Here is a 12,224-nt window from a genome sequence, read left to right on the forward strand (position 1 = left end):
TACATTTTGGCTTGCTTAAATGGGCCCTCTTGTCAGACTGCATGTCTCTGTGTGAAGCTGGTTACAGTGTTTAATGTGTATTATTTAACATCTCATTTAGTGTATCATTCCCTCTTTTTTTCTCTTCCATAGCTGCATACAGCTGAAATAGTGTTGGAGCAGGTTGCCTCTAATATCAATGGTGGTAATTAAATCCCCTTTTGCCACTTTTCCCTTTTGGGGTAGGAACTATGGAGGTGGTAGTGGTGTTTTGTTTGTTCATTTTTTGATGTTTTGGGGTTGGTTTAGATTTATCATTATTATTTGTCTTGCTTTTCAGTTAAAAAAGTTGGTGTTCAGTTGGATTTCTTTAATAGTGATATGGAGACAGAGACCAGAAGGAGGAAAAGATTTTCTAGCATCCTTGTAACAATGTTAAACTTTTGTGAGAAATGCTAAATAATAGAGGCACTGTACATATCTTTTGGAAAAAATGCAACCCACTAACAATGACTGGCAGGGGCACGTGGCTGCCAGCACTGCATTTTGGACAATAGACAATGGTTTCTTGGCTGAGTTTTTGCGGTGGGAGTTGTTGGGGGTTTTTTTGACAGCTCAGCAAAGGTGTTAACTCTCAGCTCTTTTCATACAACAACTGAATTCATGTCAAGAATAAATGCCAAAATATTCTTTCATGTGCTTCCCATAAGATGTGTCATTTCATGGAGGCTCAGGAGGAGGTATAAGGCAGATGATTTTATTTGAGCATGTGTGGGAACATTATATTTCTGTTGCAATCATCCATTATGGAAAAAAAATAATGTTCCAACGAAAATATCCAGTGATTTTGGAAGAAAATCCCATTTAAAAATGACAGTCTCTGCAACTCTAAAGATGGTTGATACTTCTTCTGGCAGATGACTCCATACCAGTCTCTGCCAGATGACAAGCCATGACAAGGCACTCTCCAGAAACTCCAGGAACAGGCAGGGAAAAACCTCAGCAAACTCCGAACAGATACAGGAGGGGAAGCATTTTAAATGAAGAGAGGCAGCTGGAACTTGGTCAAAGACTTCTGGTGTAAAAAGCCTGGAAAATTTTGTACATACCTCAACCAAATCCCACATAACACTAGAGGGAAGGGAAACAAGCCTCCCATGTGCTCTTTAGATGACAAATGACGGGGTTTCCAAGAGCAAAGCAGGAAATTCTCTGCACTTACTTACAAGTTCATGACAACACAGGTGTACTCTCCTGCAGAATTTGACTTGCACATGATTTTGTCATTTAAAGAGATTGGGAGGAGAGGATAGCTCTTCTGGCTTGGATTTCTTCGTTATGATGATGCTTGTGCTAAAAGATGGACTTCCCCTCCATTCATGGTTTTTACCTCAGAATACCATGAGCTTGTCTTTGTAGTTTCCTGTGTATGAAATCTCTTTTTTTTTGTCTCTTGGAAAATATCAATTGATTCTCTGAGCAGTGGTTTCATTCATTTCCTTCCTGCAGGCATTTATTCTGAGGTTCCTAGTTCGTTTAGGCTGTGGTGTCTGCCCATGGTCCCTCTAGAACATTAATCTTGATCCCCAACGAACTACAAGGATGACATCAAAAGGCAAAATAGGATGTTTCACTGGTCTGTCAGAGTAAGCGCCTGAATTAAAAGACAGTAAAAGAAGGGAACTAAATCTATTTTCAACCAGATTTATACAGATGGATAAGAAAAATATGGTCTTCAGGTCCAGTAGTCAGTAGGGCTGTGTCAATATAATCTGTCTGAATCACTTTAGGAGAACTTATACTCACATTGTTTGCAAACTTACTAGATAGATGGCTATAATTTTGATCTTCCATCTCTGGGATGGCGTACAGGAGAGGGGGAAATGTCTCCAAAGCATCAACACTGAAATAGCTTCAGTGGTAAAGCTTTAGGATGGTTTTGCTGTGCAAAGACATGGGCTAGCCTGCATCCTTGGGCTCCAAGGACAGATCGCGGGGTAACTGAGTGTCCAACCTGAGAAGCCTCTGTGCTGATTCCTGGCCATCCCTCTAACATTTTCCTCTGAAAATTTAAATCTTTGTTCCTCATTCTGAAATGATCCCACAGCTTCTGGAGGTGCCACAGTTCAGCCAACGCTTCTGCTGCAACTGTATTCTTCATTCTCCAAGGAGGGGGGAGACAGGGAGCATAAACAACTACTGTAAACAGCAGAATTACCTTCCAACAATATCTTCCATGTTTTCTAGGGGTTTTATTAAAACATCACCTTAGTCCCTTTCCTGACCATGCTTATGTAGGATGGAGAGCCTTGCAAGGGAGGCAGAATGCCTTACAGCTCTTGATTTTGATCTTCTCCATGGTCTTCGTGGCATGCAGCAGGCAGCATAAGGCTTTACGTGTGTTTAATATCAAAGGAGTGTCTTAGTTTGGACTCTTTCCTTTATGGGCTGCATAAAGGCTCATTTTGTGAGATTCTAATTGCAGTCATAAAACCCTTTGCTAGTAGTAAGCTGCATTCTGCTCAGTAAAGCTGTCAAAATTGTCAGTTTCAGCTTTGATCATAGTAATAAATCTGTTTGACCCCAAATTTTCAGAAGTGTCCCTTATACATAGAGGAAAAATTGTTGCCCTTTCCAAAGGCAGACTCCAAAGCTTGGGGAAAATTATGCTGCTGCATGTGAACATTTTGACTATTACTGACCTTTGCCGAAAGAAGTAGCTTGAAATTTAACTGATTAGTGAATATGACAGCCCCTGGAAAATAACTTTTGTGTTTGCAAAGGGTGTAGAGAGATCAGTTGTATTTGCAAAATTACTGTTTAGCCTTTTTGCATGCATAGAACTAACTCTTTAGATTTCAGTGGTGTAACTGAAAAAAAGTTAGATTTTGGGATAAGTAGGTGTTATATCTTGTGTGTATGATAGATGTTATCAGTCTGAAAAATTACAGATATTTAAAACTGCTGAATACCACTTCCAGATATTTAAATGTGCTTCAGGGAAATGACCAACATAGAGCGCTTTACATCTGTGTGAGCCCAAATGGGGGTTGGAGCCTGGCTCTCATCTGGGTGAGGTCAGAGCCGAGAAGCCTGGCTGGTCTGTGGAGGCTCCTGTCCACGGTTGAGAGAGCTGAGCTCCTGCGAGCGGCTGTTAAAGGCTTCACAGCAAACTGTCAGAAGCCTCAGTTAAACCGGTTGATTGAACAGGAGAGTTTCCTTGGAAATGCTGTTCAGCCTATCCAGAAGTGGATAAGGTGGCTCTCCCTTTGGGGTACCTCTCTGTCTATTAACTGCAGAAAAAGCCCAGATGACTGGTTTAAATTAGACACCCAGCTTTCACATAGCTGATGTCAAATGGGATGCATCCTAGCCACCTTGTCTGTAACCAAGCTCCAAACAGTGTTTGATGCCTTATTTCTATGTGTGTCCTAGCATGATGTCATTTTCTGGCAGAGACAAGTCCTGGGAAAAACACGACTGCGTGTTTCCCCCCAGTGCAAGTCTGGTAGCACGCATGGTGTGCAGTGTTGTGTAACACAACTCTTCACCTTCTTCGGTTTCAGATTCCATTACTGCTGCACAGTGGAGCTGTACCAGTGCTGAAAAGTATTAGGAGTTTTTCCTACTGAGGAAAAGAAATAGGACTGAGGCAGTACAGGGTCATGGGCAGGAACTGCAAAGAAAGTACACTCGGCTCTCCTTAACAGTCTGCAGGAAAAAACAAAAATGATATGTTAAGATTTGATGAGAACTGGGTGGAGGTAAAGTTCCCAAACTCTTCTTTTTTTTTTTTTTTGCTAATTGTCTGTACATGTGGCCGGTGTAAGTGAAAAATATTCTGATTCACCCAGAGAAGAGTAACATTTTTCATGATAGTAAACCAACACTCTATAAATACCTATAATCCCAGGATCTTAACCTCAGGGACAGCATGGCAAAAGCAGTTTAGAAATCTTATGCTCAATACTTCGTCGGAACAGTGTTTTCTTTCTCTCTCTCTGAGTTTTTAATAGACATCTCAAGTTGAGATGACTGTCAGCACTTTCTTCTGGTAAGACACAATTTCACTAAATATATATTCTATGTGTGTAGCTATAAATATATACAGACATAGAGTATATACTTTCTGTAGTAAGTCAAGTTCCATTTCTAGTTCATTTTCTGTTTTATTCGGTGTGTATATTGCTGTAAATGTTGCTTTGTTTTCATTTGCGTATGTCCAGTTGTGAGACATTTTGTGACATGATTTTACACATAAGTACTTTTTCAGTTCCGATGCCTCTATAGCTGAAGAGTTCATTTCTGTAACTTGGATCTCTAGCTTGGTTAGGGCACAGCAGCAAGACTGAGTTTTGTGTCTTTGAGAAGCAGACTCTTGTGCCTGGAAGCATAATTAAATGATATTAAAAAAAAAATCAAACAAATAATACCCCATTTAGTTAATTAATTGTATGCTTTTCTAGATTGAAGGGGTTATGCAATGAAATGAAATAAGAAATAAAGGCAGTTTAAGGATATTCTTTATTTCCCCAAATAAACATACTCGTATCTGTGGAAGTCAGTGCCACATAGATCATCAAGTGGAAGAGTTTTGCAGGATTAGATACTTTATGGGTAGCTAGAACACGTTATTTAGCATTTTCTCAAAATCAGACATATGCCTCATGCCTCTCCATGCCTCAAAGCACCAGCCTAACCACTACATGATGGATTTAGAAAGAAATTTCTGCTATAGCCAGGTCATCCCTTATAACTGTCCACTAACAATGCCATCACGTCTCTGTGAGACATCTTTTTATCCGACCCAGATGCTAGACCCTGTTTTCCTTTGAAAAAAATGCCCCACAAGACAAACAAGAACCCTTTAAATGCCATGAGACTAAAATTTCTCATAAGTTCAGGATAAGCCTGTCAAAGACAAGGTACCCCATCTTTACACTCTGTAACTGAAAGCTGTCTTTGAACAACAGAACAATGAATGTAAAAACGTGGCGAAGGGTGAAGGAGCTCCAGTCGAGTTAGTATGCTAACTCAACTAGTAAGCTCAGCAGCTTAAGGAACTCCCTAAAGTAGAACCAGACCGGCATAATCAAAACAGCTCTTTGTGTTTTTTGTAATGGAGAAGACTGTCTGAAACTAAAAAAAAAAAAAAAAGATTCTGTTTAAAATGATATTGCTGGCTTGGACTTTTTATATTAGAGGACAATGCCCTAATCAAAAAGACAACTGACTTTAAGCCATTTTAACAAAATCGTTAACCAGGTTGCAGATATGTTTAGCCAATGATTCTTCATGCTTCTCTAAAGATGACATACTCATGTACAGCTTAGGGGGATTTGGGGGATATAATATCTGTAAATATCCTGTTCAGAAAACATGCAGCTATCCTGAGTTCACAGTGAATATCTAAGATTTCGATGTATAAAACTGCGGTCCAGACAGTGCTGAGATCCTCTCTACCCATGGGTTTCTCCTCCTCCAGAAAAAGGAATGGAAGGGTACAGGTACAGAAACCTGCAGCTGCATACTGAACTCTTCTGTATATTATCTTTATCACACAGTTCAATCTCTAGTATTCTGCAGGGTGCTTCAGCCCGAGAGAGTTTCCCTCAGAAATGCATAGTTTCCCCTCTGCAACTCCTCTCCCACACACTCTGACACAGTTAAAGCAAATCCACTATAAGCTAATTCAATGACCAAAAAAATATTTGTTAATACAGAGTTAAAATTGCCCAGTGGTTTCTCATGCCTTTCCAAAATGCCTTGCTCAGCAAAACTGAAACCTCTGAAAAAACAGAAAATGAGGAGTCCTAGCATATACCAACAGAACCTTAACTGTGACCCCCTGGAAAGTCACAGTCCCTGGGAATTATTGGCATGCTCACCAGATGAGTTCTCTGCAGTAGGTTTTACTGAGCTTGATGCTTCAGAACTGCATGCGCTATCAGCAGGCGAGCCTGAATCTGCATTTGTTTTTGTTTTGCTTTAGGTTTTTGACAGTACATTTCCTGTATTTTAAACAAGGTCAGAGGATTATTTTGATAGAATCTAGAAAAAGATGTTTTAGCCATCCCTTCCCTTTCATTGCAGTCAGCTCTCTGCCTGATGCAGGAGCAATGTGTCTCTTATCTCGGCATTTCTGGAAGTTCAGACAGTTCCCCTTTTCCCTGTCATCTCTCTTAGATCTTAGCCCACTTAAAAGGGAAGAATACACCACTGGCAGGCTTCTTGCACTTGCTGACTTTGCCAGCCACTTCGTCTTCCTCCAGTTTCTCTCCCACCACCTCTTTTTGCACTCCTTTCCAACCCCAACAATCCCTCCCTAGGGCTACTTTCCTCTGTATTTTTACACCACTTTGTACCCTGCCTCCTCTCAACTCCCCCACCCCAACAGCCTTCCGGTGAGCATTCACATATGTACTTTACTTTCCTCTTCCAAATGTATTACATCTCCCCAGCAAAACCCCAGCTTCCTGAGCAGGAGTTGGTTGTAGATATCTGCCTGAGGTTCATCACTTAACGTCTTTTATTGAGCTTTCTGGGACTGGCTACAGCTCGCCTTCCAAGGCCATGGTATCTACACTTGAACCATGCAGGATCTGTTGCAAAAGGCTGGCTGGAAATCTTACCCCAATGCTGTGTTTATATACATTGTAATCTGATTTAGACTGAGAGTGTTCACACACTAAGTGTCTCCCATAATAGCTTTATCATTACTTTTCCAACAGCTGGAATCAATGAGGTCAGGTAAGGAACAGTCGAGCCATGATTTGAATCCCAGGAACATTCAGAATAATCCCAACACAAATCAATCTGCCCCTTTGAAGACAGGATAAGAGGGAAATTGATTTGGAGTGAAGACTGGATTTTGGGAGCACTCTGCTCAGATTATTTCGACCTTGTCCATGATACCAGCAAATTGCAGTGTAAGCTAAATAGGTCTCGAGCTTTTTTAAGCACTTAAAGATCAGCCCAATTTCAGCCTGAATTTTAGGGCTTTCCCACTTTAATTATAGCAAAACCAGAGCTCTGCTACAATCAACATTTCCCCTGCAGTCTGCCTGTGTTAAAACATGAAGCAAGAAAGCGATACTGTTATTGTTATATTTTCTTCAAAATATTCAATTGTTCATATACTATGGTGAAGGAGGGCTTTAAAGTAACCTCAGTACATACCTCGGTGGGAACAGAGGTGCGAAATGCTTTGCAAAATCAGGCCTTGTGTTTGAGAATACTCAATTTCTCACAAGCCCAAAACAATTTCATGCATGAAAAAGTAAAAAGCTTTAAGAAATCTCTATTTGATCTTAACTTCTTATAAATGGAGTTGTACAAGGAGCAGTATTCTCAGACATAGTTGTGATGTTTCTTAAAGTAAGCATACAGCATCAGCTCTTTAATTCCAAGATGGAGCATTGCCAGATCCTTGAGTTTTAATGCTGATGTTGGTAAATAATGTACAGTTTTTGGCTAACCATACAGGTACAAATTTGTGGGTTAGACCAAAAAAGCAAGCACAGCACACTGACAGAAATTGATTCAAAGGTAGATTCTCTAATAGTTGTGCTCTTGTTCCAGCCTTTCAGTCACACAGAAATGAAAGCTCTGTGCCCTTTTTGTTTGAAGCAGAGATTTATGGTTAATTATAGCATTTCCCGTGATTACATGTTTGTGCTTCAGTAACTGCTAGATGAGGAGGAAAGTTGAAACAACTTTAGGGCTAGTATGTTGCTCTACCAGAAGATACACATTCAGATATCTCAGCATGGACCCTTCCTTATTTCCTTATGAAGGAGAATACATTACAAAAGCTACACACCACTAGTCACTCAGAAAGCTGGCAGCAGGAGACAATGATTTCCTCCACTGCTTCTGTCCCTCACCTTTTCTTCTGTAGGCAAGTCATTCAACATCCCCATCTAAAAAATGACAACAATGATCTAGGGTTAACAGTGAGTTCAACTCATCCAGACCATGAGTTCTGCAGAGGTAAGTAGATAACCCGACAGGGCAGACAAAATATTTTACCGCCAAGAGCACCTAGATTTGATTATGAAAATGTACTCAGATGCCCAAAATTCTGCTACTGTATATTGTTGACAGCAGTGCTGCCTTGGCCAGGCTAAACGTCTAGGTATCTCTCTAGTGCCTAAAATCACTTCGGATTCATGGAGGAAGAGGCTTCCCCATCCCTCAAGCCCCTGTGGTCTGTACCAGCGGAGTCCTTGGAGAATACCTCCCACACAGTAACAACTCTGAGCTCAACACGAAACAACAGCCAGGGCCATTTTCTTTCAAGGCATAACTGGGGGAGGCAACGCTCACGTTTTGCAGATAACTTCAGGGCTTAGAGTACTCAGGGAGAAGGTGGGAGACCCCTGGACTCTGGTCTAGGGAGAGGAAACCTGAATCTGATTGATACCCTAATAAGTGAGCTGGTGTGGAGGGGTGCAGGAGTAATGGACTCCAAAGAGAGGCAAGATGAGCCTCTGACTCTCTGGCTCACTGGTTATGACACCCAGACAGAAAGATGGGAGGTCTGAGCTGCAGGCCCAGCTCTGTGTGTCATTTCTTCTTTTCAAGCTAATGAAAGTGCATTAAAAAAGCATATTTCCAACAGATATATTGTAAGGTTTTATATCAGTAATGTACTAATGAGTAAAATACTGGAGAGCCTCCAACAGAGCATATCTAGTGTTCATTCTAAGTTTTTCTTTCAGAAAACTAAAATCCATTGCAATTATTTTCATGTTTTATTCTCCTTCAGTTCTTATCTTTCCATGCTACATTTAGTGTCTTGGATAACAAAAGTCTGTCTCTGTTCATACAAAATATAAAGGAAATTTGAATGAAGTTCAGGCAGGCAAACATGTCACATAGAACTGATCAGTCTTGGCTAAGAAGGGTAATGGTTTGTTTCTAAACAGATTTCTTCAGATTTTCTGTTTTGGGGTGAAAATTCATATGAAATGGCTGCTTGAGGTTTTCCTCCACTGGAGGAAAACCTGCATGCTGTATTTTACAGCCACAGCATGCAGTAGTTGAAACCAGTGTTATTTCCAAAGTATTTTCAGCATTCAGGGAAAGTCTGAGTGACAGACCATGACACCAGGCATCCCATAAAGGCACTGATCTTGGTTTTTACGGTAATTCTGCTGTTTATTCAAAATGTATGATTTCCCATTGCACAGTAAGTATAACATTAGTATGTTCCCATCCTTGTTTCGTAATCTGCATTATAGTTGCCTGAGGAGCTATATTTAAAAGAAGCTTTGTTTAGTTTCTTAGCTGAAGGCTCCTATAAACAGTATATTTTTCTTTTAAATTTACGCACAAGGAGAATATTAAAAAACAAACTACTGTGCCAAATGTTCAAAGGCTTTTTCTCCCCCCAGCTACTACTTTTATGACCATGGAAACATTGCTTTTGTTTCAGTAGAAAAGCTAAAGTGAACCTTAATGAACTGAAAACTAAAGAACACATCAGATTTTAGATACGGGGTAACTAAGTATAGCTATAGCTGTACTGGAGATACAGCAATGAAATACAAGTATACTTTGGAGATACTCAGTAACTAAATTAGTAGATTAGGATCACAGAATCCCTTGTTGTGGTGGAATGCCTGCTAAGTCAAAATGAAAAGGAAACTCTTGTCAAAATCACAGAATTTAAAAAAAAAAAAAGCAACAACTTCAAAGTGAAAGGAAAATGAGAACAACTTATGCCAAACCTTTGAAACATATAGGATGTCTTATTAAATGTACTTACTAATATATGTTCTAAAGTAGCTAAATTTTTCAAAAGCATATATTAACCTGCACTTTATAGTAATTCTCCTAGTCTCGAAGATGGCTGGAGATTGCCCAGCCTGGTGAGGAAAAAACGCCATTCATTCTTCTGGGGATCGCCATCTACGACTGAAAGCAGGGGGTAGCAGGATGCAAAGAAAGGAATACTTTCAAGAGCACACAAGTAATGTTCCTTTAAGCCACTGACACCAGAAGAGAGGTGCAGAAACTGAGTTCTCTATTATAACTAACCAGAAGCTAGATTTCGGGGGCTGTTGCAAGTATGTGATCAGTTGCCTCAAGAGAGGAGCAGTTTTTCCCTCACCACCAAAGCTGAAGGAGCAAGGTGAGGTGTGTTTCAGGTCTACACCCAGAAGAGCCAGTGCAGTGACTGGGTTAGGCTTCCACAATTAATACAGAACAGGTGTTGATTTCATACATGCTCCGAACACCTAGTTAATCCAGATTATAGTGATTTTGCAGATGGCATCCTCTATTGGAGCAAGGCAGGGGATTAGCCAACCTAGGATAGAATTTATCAAATGTAAATTTAAGTGTGAGCTGGCTCTCTGTATTGTCAGTGTAGGAAAAAAATCCATTTTTGAGGTATAATTCATCCTAAAGCACATGTCTGACACAGGTCAGATGAGTCTTTCTCTGGAAGTACTTGTTTCTGTCCATTGACTGCTAAGGGAGTCTAGATGTCTAGCTCAAGTATAAAGGAGATGAGATCAGTCCCATTCCTCATACCTGGTGTAGAGAGAGATGCAGTTTCTCGCTCTTATTAGCAGAAGGTGATGTCTTCCCAGTGATAGCTGAGACCTGAAGGGAAAGGGTGCTTGGGGGATGGCAGTCTTTAACCGAATGGAAATGATTCAGAATACGGTCACAGCCTGTCCTGGACAAATTATTGGTGAGATTAATTAAAGAACATTGCAGTCTAATTAATCCTTATCATTTCTGTCTTGGTTGCTCAGGACATTAAAGTTAGTATTTTTCTGTTCCCAGATACATTTGGTGCATCAAAATCTCGCTATGAGATGTAGGCACTCCTTGCAGGCTGGAATTTTGCTCTTGAGATGTGGTCCTCACTTGATACTCCTATGATCTTCTCTATTTGCATTAGGCTCCACACCAGGCTGCGGAATAAGACCTTACTCATTTTTATTGCTGGTAAAAGATTGCTTGGCACCTTCATATGAAACTGCAAAACAGGATACAAAAAGCAAAGAGAATTATTTTAAGCTGACTTTAAAAAGAACCAAGTACTATTTTTAGTGTGTTTACTACTTGTCAAAGGGATTTTCTGTTGTCTGAAACCCAGACCACTGAGGTTTACCACTGCTTGTATAACATTTTTTCAATAATGCTGTTCCTTTTTAAATAATTGGTATGGCTTCATATGGCTTTAGAAGCCCTCCTCTATCTGTGCAGCCTGGAAGGGAGGATTTACCCCACGGTGGGGGTGAGAAGAGGGTACAGTTTCTGGGTCTGGCTTTGAGCTCAGCGAGGCGGGTGGAGCTCCTATTGACTTCATCCATCTTGCTGGTGACAGTTAGGCCTAGGACTGTTTTGGCTTCACTGAAGCCTACTTAGTTTCCTGGTAAGGATACATTTCTAAATATAGGTCCTTACATTGGATGCAGGAATGTTTACCCATGCAAAGTCAGGCAAGGTAAACACTTTTTTTTTTTTTTTGTCAGTGTCTTTTTAATGGCAACGAGTCTTGAAGTATATTTGGCATCATCTTGGCATGCTGGAGCTAAATACAGGGACTGTCTTCCTTTTTTGGTATCAGTTATTTCTAATTTTATTTTCACTTGGAAAGGGGTGATTTAGTGATCCTTCATTATAGATGTGTCAGTCAGAGTGGACGTTGCAAGCTCTGTGAGTTTTGCGTTCACCTTTTAAATAACACAGCCCTGAATGAATCTGTTGACAGAAGCTGAGCAATTTAAAAATACATTTAAAAGTATGCAATGGGATTATGACAGCGAGCTGTGCCAGAAAAAATACAAGCTCTTACTATGCTGTTACAGTTGCTTAAGCACACATTAAATGCATAGTTTGCACTCTCTTTCTCTCTTTCTTTCTCTTTCAAAGAAGAATGTATTGTGAAGTACATTTTTTTAGGACTGTGCCATCATGTTAATTCAGCTTTGATTCTACTGATGGATTTTTTTTAATTCCTCCTGTTTATTTGTGATGAGCTCTGACCTGAGATTTGACGTAAACTTGTCATTTTGTTAACATAAATGTGATTTAAAAGCTATTTATAAGAGTGGTTTACTTGAATTCTTTAAACAGGAGGATAAATTTCGGACCAGGCTGTTATTTTCTTGTAGGTTACAATCATCTCATCAGCTGGTACTACTGTAGCTTTGAAGAGCAGTAAAGACTACTCTTTGCCAGTCAGGGTTGTTGTGCCTTATCACTCTTTGTGGTATTTTCTA

At 40.1% G+C, this 12,224-nt stretch overlaps 1 protein-coding gene across 1 annotated transcript in view; it reads left to right on the forward strand.

Annotated features, from left to right (window-relative positions):
- The window catches only part of LOC103917237 (potassium voltage-gated channel subfamily KQT member 1-like), a 531,450-nt gene that overhangs the window by 342,118 nt on the left and 177,108 nt on the right, over window positions 1-12,224 (forward strand). The gene's annotated exons all lie outside the window — the stretch shown is intronic.

Source organism: Pygoscelis adeliae, unplaced genomic scaffold (assembly GCF_000699105.1).
Source record: "Pygoscelis adeliae isolate BGI_AS28 unplaced genomic scaffold, ASM69910v1 Scaffold65, whole genome shotgun sequence".
Classification (NCBI taxonomy): domain Eukaryota; kingdom Metazoa; phylum Chordata; class Aves; order Sphenisciformes; family Spheniscidae; genus Pygoscelis; species Pygoscelis adeliae.